This window comes from Scophthalmus maximus, chromosome 21 (genome assembly GCF_022379125.1).
Source record: "Scophthalmus maximus strain ysfricsl-2021 chromosome 21, ASM2237912v1, whole genome shotgun sequence".
Taxonomy (NCBI): domain Eukaryota; kingdom Metazoa; phylum Chordata; class Actinopteri; order Pleuronectiformes; family Scophthalmidae; genus Scophthalmus; species Scophthalmus maximus.
Genome location: NC_061535.1, coordinates 2,925,709 through 2,941,320, shown reverse-complemented (window position 1 = coordinate 2,941,320; position 15,612 = coordinate 2,925,709). Strand labels below are relative to the sequence as shown.

At 40.7% G+C, this 15,612-nt stretch overlaps 1 long non-coding RNA gene across 1 annotated transcript in view; it reads left to right on the top strand.

Annotated features, from left to right (window-relative positions):
• The window catches only part of LOC124849756, a 34,935-nt gene extending 22,362 nt beyond the window's left edge, over positions 1-12,573 (top strand). Inside the window, exon 3 of the long non-coding RNA XR_007030282.1 lies at positions 12,477-12,573. This is a non-coding gene — a long non-coding RNA (uncharacterized LOC124849756). The remainder of the gene's footprint in view (positions 1-12,476) is intronic.
• Positions 12,574-15,612: the final 3,039 nt, after the last annotated feature.

Below are 15,612 nucleotides of genomic sequence, written 5' to 3'. Positions count from 1 at the left end.
TTGCTAACCGAAGAAGTGTTTCAGCCGGACTTCCTATGATTTAGATCCTTTTAAAATCTACTAATGGTTTGTCTGGTTGTTTGGGGGAAAACCAGTTGGTGGTGTTGTCTTGGAAAGAGTCAGGATTTCCTGTAGTCGGTTCTGATGAAGACCTGCACAGCTTGGATCTGTATATTTTCTGGGCAATCTTAACGTTTGCATGATTGAGATGGTTTGGATATGATAGAGATGGGTTGACAGAGTCTGTCACCGCGGAGTCAGCAGCAGCTCTGACAACAGGCGCCCTCTGACAGTCGATGTATAAGGCTTGGTAACCAGCCTTTTTCCTGGGAGGTGTTTGCTGTCACTACGCGTTGTGGGTTGTGCCTGGCAGCAGTATTTCTCCAGGCTGTCAATCTCCACAGACACTAACCTGCCATGTTAGATTTGACCTCCACGAGGGAGATTACTGTCTCCAAGCTCTGGAGGCATCCTTCATTTTTCTCTCTGCTCTGTAGGGATACCTGGGAGGATTGCACGCAATATTTACAAGACTCAAATGAAACCAGAATATTATAATCATCAAAGTAATCTTAACACTACATTATACAGTATGTGATGTATGCTGGGTTGTGTAGTAGCACTACAAGTCCTCGTTTCTGTAGAGCAGGGATAAGTTTTGGATAAGGACATTGGCTGTGACTTTGATATGGTATGTGTGTGGGAGGCCTCAGAAATGCCTGTTAATTAATGGTGTTGCTGTACATGATTACTCTCAACACAAGCAGTATATGGTCCGGACTGAATTAGCCCTCACAAGGTAGTATTTTGGGATGTGTTATTTTTCGTACAGTAAGTAGCTCCTATGTTCATGGGATGCGGGGGGCATTTCTGATAATGGTGTAGTGTCAGCAACAAAAAATATGTAAAATAGTAGTTTCATAAAATAGTACCGTAGTTTCACAAATGTGCTGAGACTTCAACACTTTATTTGTTCCTAGACCACCAGCAGTTTTATGCATTCTAACTTCTTTTTAATCTTTAGATTAGGGATGATCTGCTGGACCAGTATCAAGGCTGATACTGACTCTTTTAAATCAAGTATTAAGAAATTACCCATCCATTATTGATGTCAGTGTTATATAACCCCCGCCAAGAAGGTTATGTTTTCACCCCTGTCCGTTGGTGGAAGGATGGGACATGAGGCCAAGAAAGAACCCATTACATTTTGGCGCAGATAAGGACAAAGGGGCAGATCCAGGAATTCTTTAAATCACTTTCTTTAACTTTGCGTTATTTAAAAAAAAATGTCCTTCACCAATTTCCTAGGGAATAATGCATGGATCTTGATGAACAAAATCAGCCATAGTTAGGGGACTAATATCTGTGTGCTATTTGGTGCATCTTGATTGAATTTAAGGGGATTCTTGGGCCTTGGCGGAGGTATGCACGCTACTGAGTGCCATTCTAGTTAAATTCTGTATTTCCGCTACTTCATACATTCATTTAGTAATGGCAGAACACTTATTCATTTTTTAGCGCCACATCTTTAGCCATATTTTATCTTAAAACAAATTATTACAATAAGCTCCCAAACAGTCCTCCAACTCATACGACGACCTATGTCGTATGTGGTAAAAACAACCACTTTTCCTAAAACAGCGCCTCTACAGGTGACACGAGGTACGCCACAAATACTTTTCGCCTCAGAGCATTGTGGGGGTTTATTTGCTTTTCCTTCTCATGGTTGATGAGCTTGTTAAGATAAGGGTTATGGTGACATGGCAGAGAATCAGCAAGATTACTAACCACCCCTAGAGGTCAGCAGTCTTTAAAAAAAAGACAAAAGTCGGAAGCTGCTTCAAAAACGACATATCCATTCAATTTTATACTCATCCAGACATTAAACGTTTTATTGGAGCTAATGGATCAAGTTGTGATTTTACAAAGTAATTTCAAGGTGTTTGTGATGCTCAGAAACATGTCTTCATCACTTTACATATATTCCCTCTGCAATTATTGTGAATGTGAAAAAGGTAATTCTGTGCAGTGTATGCAGAACAATGCAGTGAATATAGTACAAAATGTTATCTATGATTTCTCTGAGAGAGACGTGAGTCAAATACTGTCTGCCTGTGTTTTAACTCCCACCGGCTTTCTGTAAATTACAGTATGTTCACAACGAACCTTGTTCAGGTATTATGTTTAATTTGAATTATTTATAGTTTGGTTTTTTACATTACATGTCTCTTTATCCAAAACTTAATTTAATTTTGGTGTAACATTTGATGTTTTATTTTAATTTTAAATGTAGAATTTTGTCCTCTTTGAGCAGGTTCTGGTGCCATGTACAGATACAGCTGCCCGAGTTCAGCACATAATGATGCTGTTTGAGATGGGCCATAACACATTAATTTACAGCTTTCTCCATTCTTATCATAAATTGACTGCATGGTGCGCTAAGACTGGGGGGTTATACAGTCACATAAAATCTCCGGTTATGGCCTGTGTTCTGTTTAGCCCTTGATAGAAATGTGCTGTTGCTTGCTGGTGTATTTCTGTCCATGAAAATTATAATATGGAACAAAGATTAGAATGAAATTATCGTGGCCGGAAGGCATTTACCGGCCTCGCTGTGGCGCACTACACAGGGTTAGGGGGGGGGGAACCCTAGTCCCCAAGAATAATGATAATACATTAGGCTGTGAGCGTGCTGGTATTATTGCTGTACATTATGTATGTTCCATTTATACTACCTCACACAGCCCAACCACTGCTGACGGATAGGTCATTACTCCCTGCACCGATGAACACTTATCAGGCCCCACTGCTGTTTATGGCCAGAATGAAGAGCACTTGTCAGTCAAGGTCACTGCTTTGTGTGTCCTCTTTAATAGTTCCTTCTTCACAGTTGTTGAACTTTGTATGCCAGCTCAGGCCCCCCTTTAAGTGGTAAGGGAGATGGGCTGGCTGCTTAACAGGGAGATTCAATCTTTTATGTTGTGCAGAGTGACGTCCCTGCTGCCACTGTTGACGGCTACTAAGTGTGTGTGTGTGTGTGTGTGTGTGTGTTTGACCAATGGAGATTCTGGAGAGGTGTTAGTGGTCTGAGCAGAGTTTAAATATGTTTCCTGTGTGAGTGTAGCATGAGTGTAAATGAGAGCTTCGGAGAGAACAGGAAACTGATACAGATGAAGTCTTTGGCTACTTGCTGCAGCAAACGCGCTGCTTTTCCGTGTGTGTGTGTGTGTGTGTGTGTGTGTGTGTGTGTGTGTGTGTGTGTGTGTGTGTGTGTGTGTGTGTGTGTGTGTGTGTGTGTGTGTGTGTGTGTGTGTGTGTGTGTGTGTGTGTGTGTGTGTGTGTGTGTGTGTGTGTGTGTGTGTGTGTGTGTGTGTGTGTGAGAGAATGTGTGTGAGCGTCTATGATAAGTTTGGGTGACAGGATCCTAAGAGCCTGTTCTAACTGGAGGGCCAATGCTAATGCATGGCTGGTTGCGTTACACCAGCTAGTGCTGAAATCACAAGTGGCCCACGGTGCAGTGCAGGCTCTTTGGCCCTGGGACAAAATCTGATTTTGGTTGCCTCCGATTCTTTTAGCCTCAAGCCCCTAATATTTGTCATCGCTGCACAAGTCGTATCTCTATCTCGTAGCTCTTTAGGCCTGTAGAAGCAAAAACACCCACTTGTTTATCCAGACTGTGTAGGTAACGAGGCTTCCCCCATGGTAACTGTCCGTGTTATTTTATGTTACGCTCTGATCATGTTTTTGCTCTCTGTGCTCCTTTTTTTCACCACAAAAACAGTCCTCATTCCACGTTTACACCTTTTGTATTACACATATAATTACACATTTGCAGGGGACATTCAAATTTAATCACTTAAATTTACTCTTTTAAAATCACTATAGTCTACATCCAGCTAAATAAGAAAACATAAATGATGGATTTGATTTCTTTAGACAACGTAATATGAAATCACAGGTGTTGCACATTGTTGCACCATTCTCCCAACACGGTTACCAGTGGACTCACAATGAGCTCCACATGGACATTGTTTTGTTTGACATAAAGAAACCAGTCTCTGAAAATCCCTCAAACTCTTTATCTTTGTCTCAAAAGCCTCCCTTCAACTTCACCCCGCTGTCACAGCCTTATTTTGACTCTGCTGTCATAAATCCAAGTGGCTGTTGGTTGACACAGTGCTTTTCATTGTCATCATTTTTCGTGTAAGTCACCCAACATAATTTACGGTGCTCACCTTTTCAGCCTGTTTCCCCCCAGGAAACCCTCTCCACAGTTCCAACTCTCAGCTGTAAAAATGAACAGTTCCTGTGTCTCCGCTTTGATGCAATGCTGACAGGAGTCACTTTGATATACTTGGGAGTATGAAATTTCTATCCATCCAGTTTTTCCCCCCCCTTCTCCCGAGGCTTCATCTTTGCAGACATTGGGAGCTGTCATTTTGCGACACCCTGTGACGTGGGTGACACTCAGCCAATATGACAGGTGCTGGACAGCAGACACACTCCTAGGCGAGCTGGCAATATTTCTTCAGGTAAAGTGCCGTAATGTGTAGATGAAAAATATCTATAAATTTATCACAGCGGATTTTTTTGGGGGGGATATATAAATGTCCTCAAAAATATCACAAGCATCACAACCAGAAATCCACTGGAAGAGGAAATGTGGACATATCATATCATCAGTAAGCACTTGCTTTAAATTTTGCAGATTGGTTGACTTTGTTATTTCTTTGCTATCATTAGAATAATGTGAATTTTTTTATTTAAAGTAAACCCCTTCTTAACAATTACAGTATGTAATGTGAGTAAAACAATACCATTTAAAATTCACAGTGCTGTGAATTTCACGTTTCACTGAATGCCTCATGCTCAGACTCATGCTACACTTTGGAATTTAGGCACTCAACCAGTTTCTTTATGAAGTCTGTTCTACTGAAATATAATCCATCTTCAGGGCTGTATGTTTACTTATTTGCAAATAAAGCCGATGCTACAGAGGTAGATTTTTTTTGTTGCATGAGTCTCAAAATGATTTTCATTATCCAAGAAAAAAACAGTACAAAAACAGTTATCATATATTAGTGGAGCTGCTTCTGAAAACAGCACAAATTCATGATTAATCAGTTTTAAATCAAAACAAAACAAAAGACGTAACCAATAAATACAAGACTAATAAATACTTTAAAATTGAAGAGTCGTTTATAATAGTTATTGAAGCATCTGTTCCCATCTCTAAAAACAACCACAAGTGGTGCAGATCATCATTTACACAGTTATGCAACAGACATCGTTGTTGCACACACAACACAAAATCCAAACCCTAACAAGTAGTGTCATCCGCTTTAGCGGCCTGGGTTCTTTGTTCTTTTTTCGTTGTCACTTTTTAAAATGCTGGTACCTATTACCAACAGGAGAACAAGAGCTCCCATTTATCATTGAAGGTGAGCCAAGGAAAACATTTTTTGTATGTTATATCTGTAAGTGTTCCCTTTTCTTTGGCACGTCATTTCATTTGAAATACCTTTATAGTCTTCTACTTGACTCTACTCAATGATGAAACGACATAGAGGCAACTGCATAGAACTGATGGGATTGGTCCCAAGGAATTGTGGGAATAATGTTGGATGTATGGACTCATAGCACATGCAACAAATGTCGTAGCGTACTGCCCCGATCCTAACAAGACATCTGTTTTCATACAAACGACAAAATCTGAGCCTATTAGCAAATTGTATAAGTGTTTAAAAAATAATTCAGATCAAGGGCAGAGGAACCGACTTGTTGAAATGGAAGATTTGTTGCAGTGTGTGCTGGGATGTAGGCTGTGCTGTGCAGTGCACTGTGGGAGCCCACGGGGTGTGTGTTCACAGCGTTTCCTGGATTAGACACCTTGGTATGGCCTGTGGAGAGATGTTCATAGTCCGCTGTTCACACAATTTGCCTGCTACAGCTGAGCTGCCCTTTGCCAACAGGCCTGGAGACAGGACGGACAGATTTAGATCCACATGTCAGAGTTATCTTTTTGTGTTAAGCTCGCCATTATTTTCTAATGCTCTTCTAGTCGAAACCTTCCTCGGACAAATAAGGACACATTGTGTCTGGGGTTAAACAGTTTGTCACTGTTTAAATGAGCGTTTTTGGGAAAGTAATTACAACTAATGTGTGATCATTTCGTCTGTGTGAGGCCAAGGACATGCAACAAGCAATGTTTCAGAGGTTACTATGTTACTTTTGCCTGCCAGTCCATTTTCTCAGAATATTATGTTAATGTTTACAAAGTTGAATACATGTTATTGTATCTGTATTAATATTTTGGGAGGATTGGTTACTGAATAACCTGGCAGTTTTGCCCATAATAGCACAGTTCACAGCTCACAAGGCCTATTGTTTCGCCACACACACACACAAACATGTTGACATGCTCGCTCATCTGTCACTAGGAAACAGCCACAGGCTGTGGCCTTGGCACAAAGACATTCTGTGAGCTGAGTGAAGATGCTTTAAGCCAAGATATGCACCCAGTCAAAATGTTAAGAATTTCAGATGCCAGAATAGACAAGCACAGGCGTTGGTTTGAAGTGAAATGATGTTGAAGCAACAACAACACAGTATATATCTGTTACAGAGAGGATTTGCTTGTTTCTGACAACTGCACAATCAAAGAACAAATTTGCTGGATAACCTAGTTTAAAAAACTGATTTTATTGCATATTTAATTTATTCTGAAAACCCTTTTTCTGACAATTGTTTCCTCCAGCCAAAACCAATGCTGCTTCTAAAATAAAATGTCCAAAAGAGCTACAGCATTGTGTGTCCAGGGTGTGGTCAAGGAGGATTGTTTACTTCTAAGCAGAAGCTGTAAGTAGGCATTATTATCATTATTTTTGCATCTGCGTTCGTTCAAGAAACAGCTGTTGAATTTTGAGCGCGATGTGAAGTGGCAGGGCCTGGAGTTCTTCTTGTTCATTCAGCTAACTTAGCTTTGACATGATGGCTCCTGGCAGAGTTTTGTGCTGAACTCAACATCTGTGACAAGCGTCAGCACCACTGACCAGCGCTCCCGCCCTCTGCCTCTGTCTCTTTCGCTTCTGTGTTTACATATTTCTCTCCGTCCATCCTCCATCTTTCCCTGCCTTCCAGTATTGCCCAGTTTGGGGTGTAAAGACCAACACAGAAAAAGTGGGAAATACGGGAACCTTTGATGCCAGTAGATCAGTTTCTTCTGCCAGTACCCATCTCCGTCATTGCCACATCAGCTGGTCCCAAGGTTGGGAGGTTATGCGAACATCTGGCCCCTACACCATGTTTTCTAAGGTCAGTGGGTAGCATCTGTTGATAGACCCCGCCACCATCAGTGTCTCTGACAACGAGGATCTCGCTGAGAAAACCAGACAGAAAAGCTTTGATTAGTCAGAAATGCTGACAGGCTGTCGGTCTGGTCTTGTAAACCCTCACTGCCATGCCTCTGTACGGAAGAAGTACAAATATTAATAATCACTGAGTTGTGAATCATTTTCAAAACAATATTTCTCCATCCATGTAAATAGGGTTTGGGCAAAATTGTTACTAAGAATAATGGTGATGATAGACATAACCAGCAAAGCTGATTTTGCTTACAAATACTGTCTCACCAAAATCTGTTGTATATTGTTCCTCTGAGCTCCTTCGTCATCCAAAAACGGATTTTAAAAAAACATCAGCGAGCCACTCTGTGGCACTTAGTGGCCTGTTCTTTCATTGCGATGAACATAGTCACTGTAGTTTATTTTGAGTCAATCCCACACACACACACCATCCTGCTGCTGTAAACATTCAGTGCCAAATGTGTATTAAATAGCAGCGGGAAATCCCTAGCAAATGCACTTTTTACTCTTGTTTGAGTTACATTTGCAAAAGTCTACTATGGCCAATTGTTTTAGGAAAATTATAATCTTAAAAATGTTTACACCATACATCTTTGATCCATTTCAAATTTTAACAAATTCAGTTGGAATTGTGAGCTTGGGCCACACAGCAACAGGCTAGTTGAGCAAGTCGTATGTATTCAAAGACAGTTTTAGGGGTCTGTTGGTGATAAGAAAAATGTTATCTTTCAAGACTTAACTACATTACAATTGCAAATACTGCTACAAAGGTAGGTTAGTTATGTACCATCTCTGCATATTTTGTCATGATTTCCTTCCCAACATATTATCTTTTCACCAAACAATACCCCTACAGATTGAGCTCAGACCTCTTTAAGCTGTTCGATTTTACTAATTGATTATTTTCATCGAAAGTCCAATTCCATGAGGTGTTGCCATTATTTTGTCCGCCCACTTTACATGAAAATACAAACCAATACTTCCAAAGCTTGTCGCCTAACTGAGTTGCATGGTTATCATTTAGGTACTCATCCCTACCCCCCTATCAGTTTTATGATGAGGACAGAAAGAGTTTGCTTGTCTTATGCTAACAACAACAAAATGGATGATGTACGTAGGTGATGCAGGTTTGTGAGCGGGCACCTGTTCCTTTGTGTCTGGTCCCGCTGAAGTTTGAGCAGCAGCCGGTGCTGTGATGTCAGGGGCTCTCGGGGGTCAGGATGGGAATTATTGAACAGAGGGTGGCTGACAGAGGGAGCTGGCACTGGGAGCAAACAGATGTTGCAATCCTAAAGAAATACACAACCTCTGAAATAAATATGAAGAGCGTGGGCAGCAAGATTTGGAGGATGGTCATTACTTTGTCTACTTGCTTCTTGGCCAATCACAAGGGTTTGTTGCGTGGTCAGGCACCACCGATTGGTAAGTCAATGTCATGACGAGAACCAGGTGAATTATTACAAATGAAGCCGATTTCTTAAAAAGCACTTGAGTGACTTGAACCAAAAGCCTTGGAAAAAAAACAACCTTCTTGCAAGAAGACAGCTGTTTGGAGCATACTGTAGATTCATTATTCAGAAGCCAAGGATCTCCGGACGCAGCATGTTATGCCAAAGTGTTTTAAGGCATTTACGCCACAGCAGCTCAGTGATGAAATCTGTAAAAAAGGGTCGAATCTGACAGAATGTCTTCGGAACATTGTTTTACCACAAGTGTTTTGTTTCCTAGTCATTTTACAGGGTTTCTCACTCACAAGGAATTACAAGTCTGTCTGAATATTTGATGTCGGGACAAACCTGTTTTTACTGAGAGACTGAGGCTTTAGTGAGAAGGTTTCTCTCTGCAGATCTATCACGTTGAAACAATTAAATACAGTCGAATGCTGTTGGAGAATTGCATTTTTCGAATAATTATTATTTATATCAAATTTCGTGTTTTTGTGGTTTTATTAAGTTGTTCCATTTTTTTCTCCTTTTATGTTAGTGTTCGGTGAAAATGTCACTGACCACCAGCAGTGGCATTCTCTACCACACTGCAGCCTACTGACAAACCTGCATGTTTCTCAGACGTGTATCTCCAAATGGCAGATTAAAACTTTTCTAGCAATCTATTAAGTAAAGAGCTTTAAATCCACCACCGCATATTTCTGTCTGCCTCATTTCCATAAAGCGGATGGCCCTCTGCCAGTTGGGCCTAGCTCCGAGGGCTGTAGTGTCAACAGTGAAGGGAGAGGGCCAGAGGGGTGATGTAAGTATTGATACACTCCTTGAAATCACTTTGTTGCCACCAGAGATACCGAGCCGCTGGAGCAACACAATAGGAGGAAGACGATTGTGAATCCTTGGCAGAGGGCTGAGGGAGGCCATTAAAAGGGCAAATGTGATGAATTTTTAGCGAGAACGCCCTCGTCTTGGCGATTGTCATTGAGGTCGGGCTAAAGGGTTGTGACACAGAAATTACTCTTCCCTCTAACGTCTAATGTGACTCGTCACTCTGCGAAAATGTCTGGCAGAAGGGGAGACTGACAAAAAGGCTCTCCTCTGATAGAATAACTGTTTGTCCGAAGCTCATGTGGCAGAGATGTTGATCGATATCACTTAGTGATCGATTGCTTGAACATGTTCAATCACTATTTCAACACAACCTAAAGTATTCTATCTCAAACTCTCACTGAGGGCACATTAATATAGATAAGGGATAAAAATGTTTTAGATAGATTCTTGCTTTTCTTTGTACTTTTTTATCTTTAAAAATAATTAACAGTCTGTGAATTTTCCCTTATTTGTCAGTGTTGTCAGGGTTTTCTTGAGAGACCCCCCCCCCCCCGCCGTGTGACATTTTCCAGGCGACACAATAGTGCAGGCCACACTTTATCCCAATTCCTTCATGAACATGGCAGTGCTGCAACACTTCTACTACTGCCTGTCTCCTCAGTACAAGGGCTAACAACAGAAGACAGCACACAGGTCACCCTAAAGGTTATGTCTTTATCCATTTCATACAGTTTCAGATATTTTTTCACAAGTGTAACATAATCATTACAAAATGTTGGCTACAATTATTAGCTTATAGAATAAAGAGACATTTTGCATATGAATACTGTAACTTTGTGTTCCTATGTAAGTAGACAAATTAATTTCGATGTATCAGTTTTAGTGCTGGTGTCTCTCCAATAATTCAAGCTCAGTTTCAGTAGTTTTAAAGTCTCAAAAGATGGATTGTCAAGTTAACTAAAGGATGCATTGTAATTTAAGTGTTTATAGAGAAGTAATTTCCAATTTTTTCTTTTAAGTAATTAGGTATTGTCAAATGTCTAATTCATTTGCAAAAATTATATGCGATTATGAGGATGTTGTGTGAACTTGTGGAAATAATACTATTTATATTTATAAAGCACTTTTCAAGCAAATAAGCACAAAGCTCTTCCCAGGATCAAAATAAAACATGTAACATTCAAACATTTAGTTAACTAACATTTATTAAAAAGCACAGCAGCAGTGAAGTTTCAGAATAGTTGGGGATTCATTTAGGAATATCAGTTGTTTTTTTTCAACTTGCTGGAAATAGCATCCTCGCTGAAGCTAGATTACATGTACTTAACTCTATGTAAAATCCCTGCTGTGTTCTCTGAACATTAATGCGAGTGATGAACCACTTCTAAAGTCCCATTATAAACCATCACAGATCCTACCTGCTTAATCCCTTCTTGTTTGTAAACTCTGATTCATCTTTAGTTTTTATCACGTCCTCCGGAGATCACCATCCCGCACTGCTCCAGGCTGACAGAACAGGCCGCTGAACACAATGCTGTATTTTACTTAGTGAGAAAGCGGCTCGCGTTCTTGTATCCCATTACCACAACCACCTTGAGATAAATGGCTCTTTCTCCCCTCTGCCATAAGGTTTTATATGAAACGACATGTGTTGAGTATCTGAGTGCAGCTTATAATGTTTCAGCGGAAATAAAACAATCACCTCTGGCGCTGTCTCGGGGTGGCTGGCTGCCTGCGGTGTGTAACTGCTGGCCAAACTATACACAGTGTTTATAGATGTAGGGAAGGGGACGGTGGCAGGTGACAGGTTAACTCTGCTGTGTAAATTCCTCGGCCGTGTATGATGTAGCCTGTGATCCTGCAGTCTTTGATTAGATCTGAGCTAGTAAATATCCTGTGATTAATCAAAAGGGCTTGTTCTGCGTGTAGCATCCCTGTGTCACCTTCACAGCTGGGGAGCAGCACCGCCTTGTTTACTGCACTCCACCTCCATCTCCGCAGACCCCATCCTAATTTCATGGCAGCTCACGGAGGCCCGGCGTGTAAGGCTCCTGCAAAACCTCGGGCTGTGGACACGTTTGTTGTTGTAAACTGAGATTATAAGGACATCTGATTTTATTATATATTGGACAAGATAATTGCTTATGATCTCCGTTTTTGGTCATGTCTTTTTTTTTACAGTCATCTAAAGGACCAAACTAAAGCTAGATGTGTGTTTAGGACATATTCTGTAAACTTTATTTGTGACGGGTGTTTTTTGTGTATTTCTCCTGGAAGGATAATGATGGTGATGTTATTTTTCTGATCAACACATCCTGTGAAACCACCAAAATAATGAATTGTCCTACTATAATTGCATGGTAAACCAATACTAGTAAGATATCACAATAAAAATGGTACTTTCCCCCATTTTATTACTACCGGTTCTTGAAAAGTGTGTTTAACTAAGAGCCATATCCCTGAGTTAAGTTGATGTGCAACATAGGGGCTCTGTCTGTCTGTCTGTCTGTCTGTCTGTGTGTCTGTGTGTGTGTGTGTGTGTGTGTGCGTGCGTGTGCGTGCGTGCGCGCGTGCGCAAACCATTCTTCTCCACTCCTATGCACGCGCCAGGTTTCATAGTGACAACAACCGATGATGAAACCACAACATTCACACCAATAATGTTAGCTTTACCATAACTTGCAAGCTGCTTAATACCAGGCATCAACAGGGCCCCTGCAGAATAGTGTCGGGGGGAACTTGTTTTTCCCGTGGGCAGGTGATCATTCCCCTCAAAGAAAACTCCTCAAAAGAGTAAAAATCTTGACTGTTTGATTACACAATCTGAATCTTCCCATAGCCAACGGGAAGAGGCCGGGAGTGGAAAGGAAGGAGAATGCCGTGTGAGACATGTGGCCAATGGGAGGCTTATACCCACAGCCTACATCCGGCAAGTCAGGCTACAATAATCATGGTATGTACCTTTTTTATTATTACATTTTGAGGAATTTTTTATGACTTTTATTAGAGGGTGACAGTGATGTGGACAGGAAATGTGGGAGGGAGTAGGGGAATGACCTGCAATAAATGGTCCAGCAGGCCGTCAAAGAGGGGACTTGCACCTCAGGGCATTTATGCCCATGTGGTGGTTGTGTGTGCCCTAACCACTTCAGCTAATGGTTATTACTACTAGCAGAAAATGACCTCCACCAAGGAGGTCTATATAATCTTATTAAATGCTGTTTGATTATTGATATCTGGTTGCAAATTTAAGTTAACAATCAAAGACAAAACATATAAACTCAAGTACGAGCGGATATGGGATTACTGCACACCATGTAAAATCTTTGATAAAACTTTGACAATATTTACAATTATTTACAATAATCCAATTATTAATGATATAAATTCACTAATTCATTGTGTGAAAAAACAAACATGAAAACACTGAACAGCACATAATCTACAATTCTATTGAGCATAAAAATGACTCTAAATATAAGTCTGCTACTAAATATAAATCTGTGCTGATGAAGGTGTAACCAAGGATTATTAGTCTGCACACTACGGTAGTGCACCAAAGTTGACTGAACACAAATGACTCAATACCCCTCTTCGACGGAGGTGAGCGCTCTACTGGGCACATTTTCTATCAAATGAGAAGTAATGGCAGCAGGCCTGTGGTATCGTTTCAGTAACCATATCAAGATATTTAGACATTTATCATATGAAGGTCATAATTCTGGTACTTTACCATGACAAGACTAGATCCTACTAACAAGTGTTGTCTTTCCATAGCCAAAGACCTGATAGTCCTTTGTGTATTTATCCGCACCCTCACTCTGTCAAACTGGGTAACACATTACTTTATTAATATGAATACTGACCCTGTTTTTTAGGCAGTTCCATATTCACAGTCCTTCTGTAGCAAATACTCACTAAAGCACTAAATATGTATTAATTCATTACTAAAAATAGGCCACAACAAATAAATTTATTGTTTGAGTAACTACAATGCCCAAGTGTTTTAGGAACGTTAAAAAAAAAAATAAACGTTGTGTGAGCAGCTTTTGAAGATTTAGATCTTTAGGAGGACAAATAGTCTCACAGAGTATAAGTTTGAAATTATGAGAGAAAGACTTAGACATAGTTGGTAAAGGTATTTTTAAAGGATTTGTTGACAAATTTGTAATAACACCAGCCTTATTCTTTAAAGCTGCTGTCGGTAGGATTTGCAAAAATAACTTTTTTTCATATTTGCTGAAACTGTCGCTATATGCTGGTAGTAATATGTGAGACAGATCATCTGTGACAGACTCTGGGTCATTCCCCTCCCCCTTCTGCCTTTAATGCCATTTGCCAGGATCCACCGCGCCCCAGCAAAAATGTCCAATCACAGCCAGGGGGCGTATCTCCGCTCTGTCAGTCATCCGAGTACAAGCGGCGCAGCGCTGCAGTCCCGTTCACAACCTCACTCGCTCGGTCACGACCAAGCTCACGTCTTCGCAACGAGGAGCTCGCAGCATAGGCGGAGTTAGTTTGAAAACACCGTGGCAGAGAAACGCCAAACATCGACAAAACTGCCCGGCTCCTTTGCCAGAAACTGCATATACAACAAAGACCACGAGCCAAAACAAGCTAAAAAGAAGGAAACAGATCAAGCAGATGTAAACATTGGAGCGGCTCCACAGAAGAAATGACACCGACAGGGTTCACCAACGATGCATTCTGCTTGACCGGTAATATTCTCTGTTTCATTTATCTTTTATTTTCCATGTTATTGTCACACTCTGTGACCATGTGTTACTGTCCTGTTGTGATCAGGCTGCTAGTTCTAATCAGGCTGCTAGTTGCTAGGCCCACATTGCCTAGGCTAGCGGTTAGCGGTGTTTGTAGCATAATAGCTGAAAACATGTTTGTGTCCAAGCAGTCTAATCTGTTTTGAGAGTTTTCCAGACGTGTGAAGCTGTCTGTGCTCTCGCGACCAAATGCTCCCCCATCTGTGTCGGACTGTTTAGTTAGCTTCACTATTTTATCACCAACGTAGCATCCCGTGGTATGCTAAATGCTAAGTATGTGTCGCTATTCATGTTGCTTTTCTCTACAGATGCTGACTTTGCTGGGGGAACAGCTGAGGAAGGAATATTCAACACAACTACTGTATTTTATCATGTGCAAAATAAAGCTTGACAATATTACATCATTGTGTACTTTTTATGGGTTTTTTTAGCTACTGCATCGGTAGTACTGAACCAGTGAATCTGATTACCCCAAATTGATATATTTGTAATGCCTTGAATTAATTCAAAAGGTATATTGATAGTAGTAAGTAATCTTCACATTGTTGTATATTTATGCAATGAGAAACCAATCACTTTCAAAATAAACTTTATTGCAAAGCTAATACTGAAGTTGCATAAATATTAAAATATAACTTTGAAATAAATAAATGAAATGAATACAATATATTGCACAGCACAGTATTTACATATAGCACAGTCTGAAGCTAAACAATCTTGGGATGAAACCAGTGCAACCACGTATGCGACTCCCTCTTCTCCTCGCCCGACTGCTCGTCGAAGCAGCTGTGTTCACTTCCTCATCGGAGTCCAGTGTACCAGTCTCAGAGCTCTAATAATGTTATAAAATATAGATAAATGCGTCAGTCATCTTGCAAAGCAACAAATGATGTATGTGAAGATAAAGCTGTTCATTTACAGGCCTACCATGTAACACTGCAGTAGCTAAAGTGCTAGCTAACGCTATGTACGTAAACAAGCTAATATAAACTGATTTACGGTCAACTACGTTCAAAAACACTTCACAAAAAGTCAAAGGTAATAACATGAGGCAACGATAACTAAAAAAACGTCTTATAGTCTATCAATGTGGACAGTAGTCCGTGTTAGCTTCAGGTTAGCTTCTTACCGGTGGGAACGTCATGTTACGTACCTTGCCTGGCTTCGGTTGCCATGGTAGCATGCACAGGCACGGAG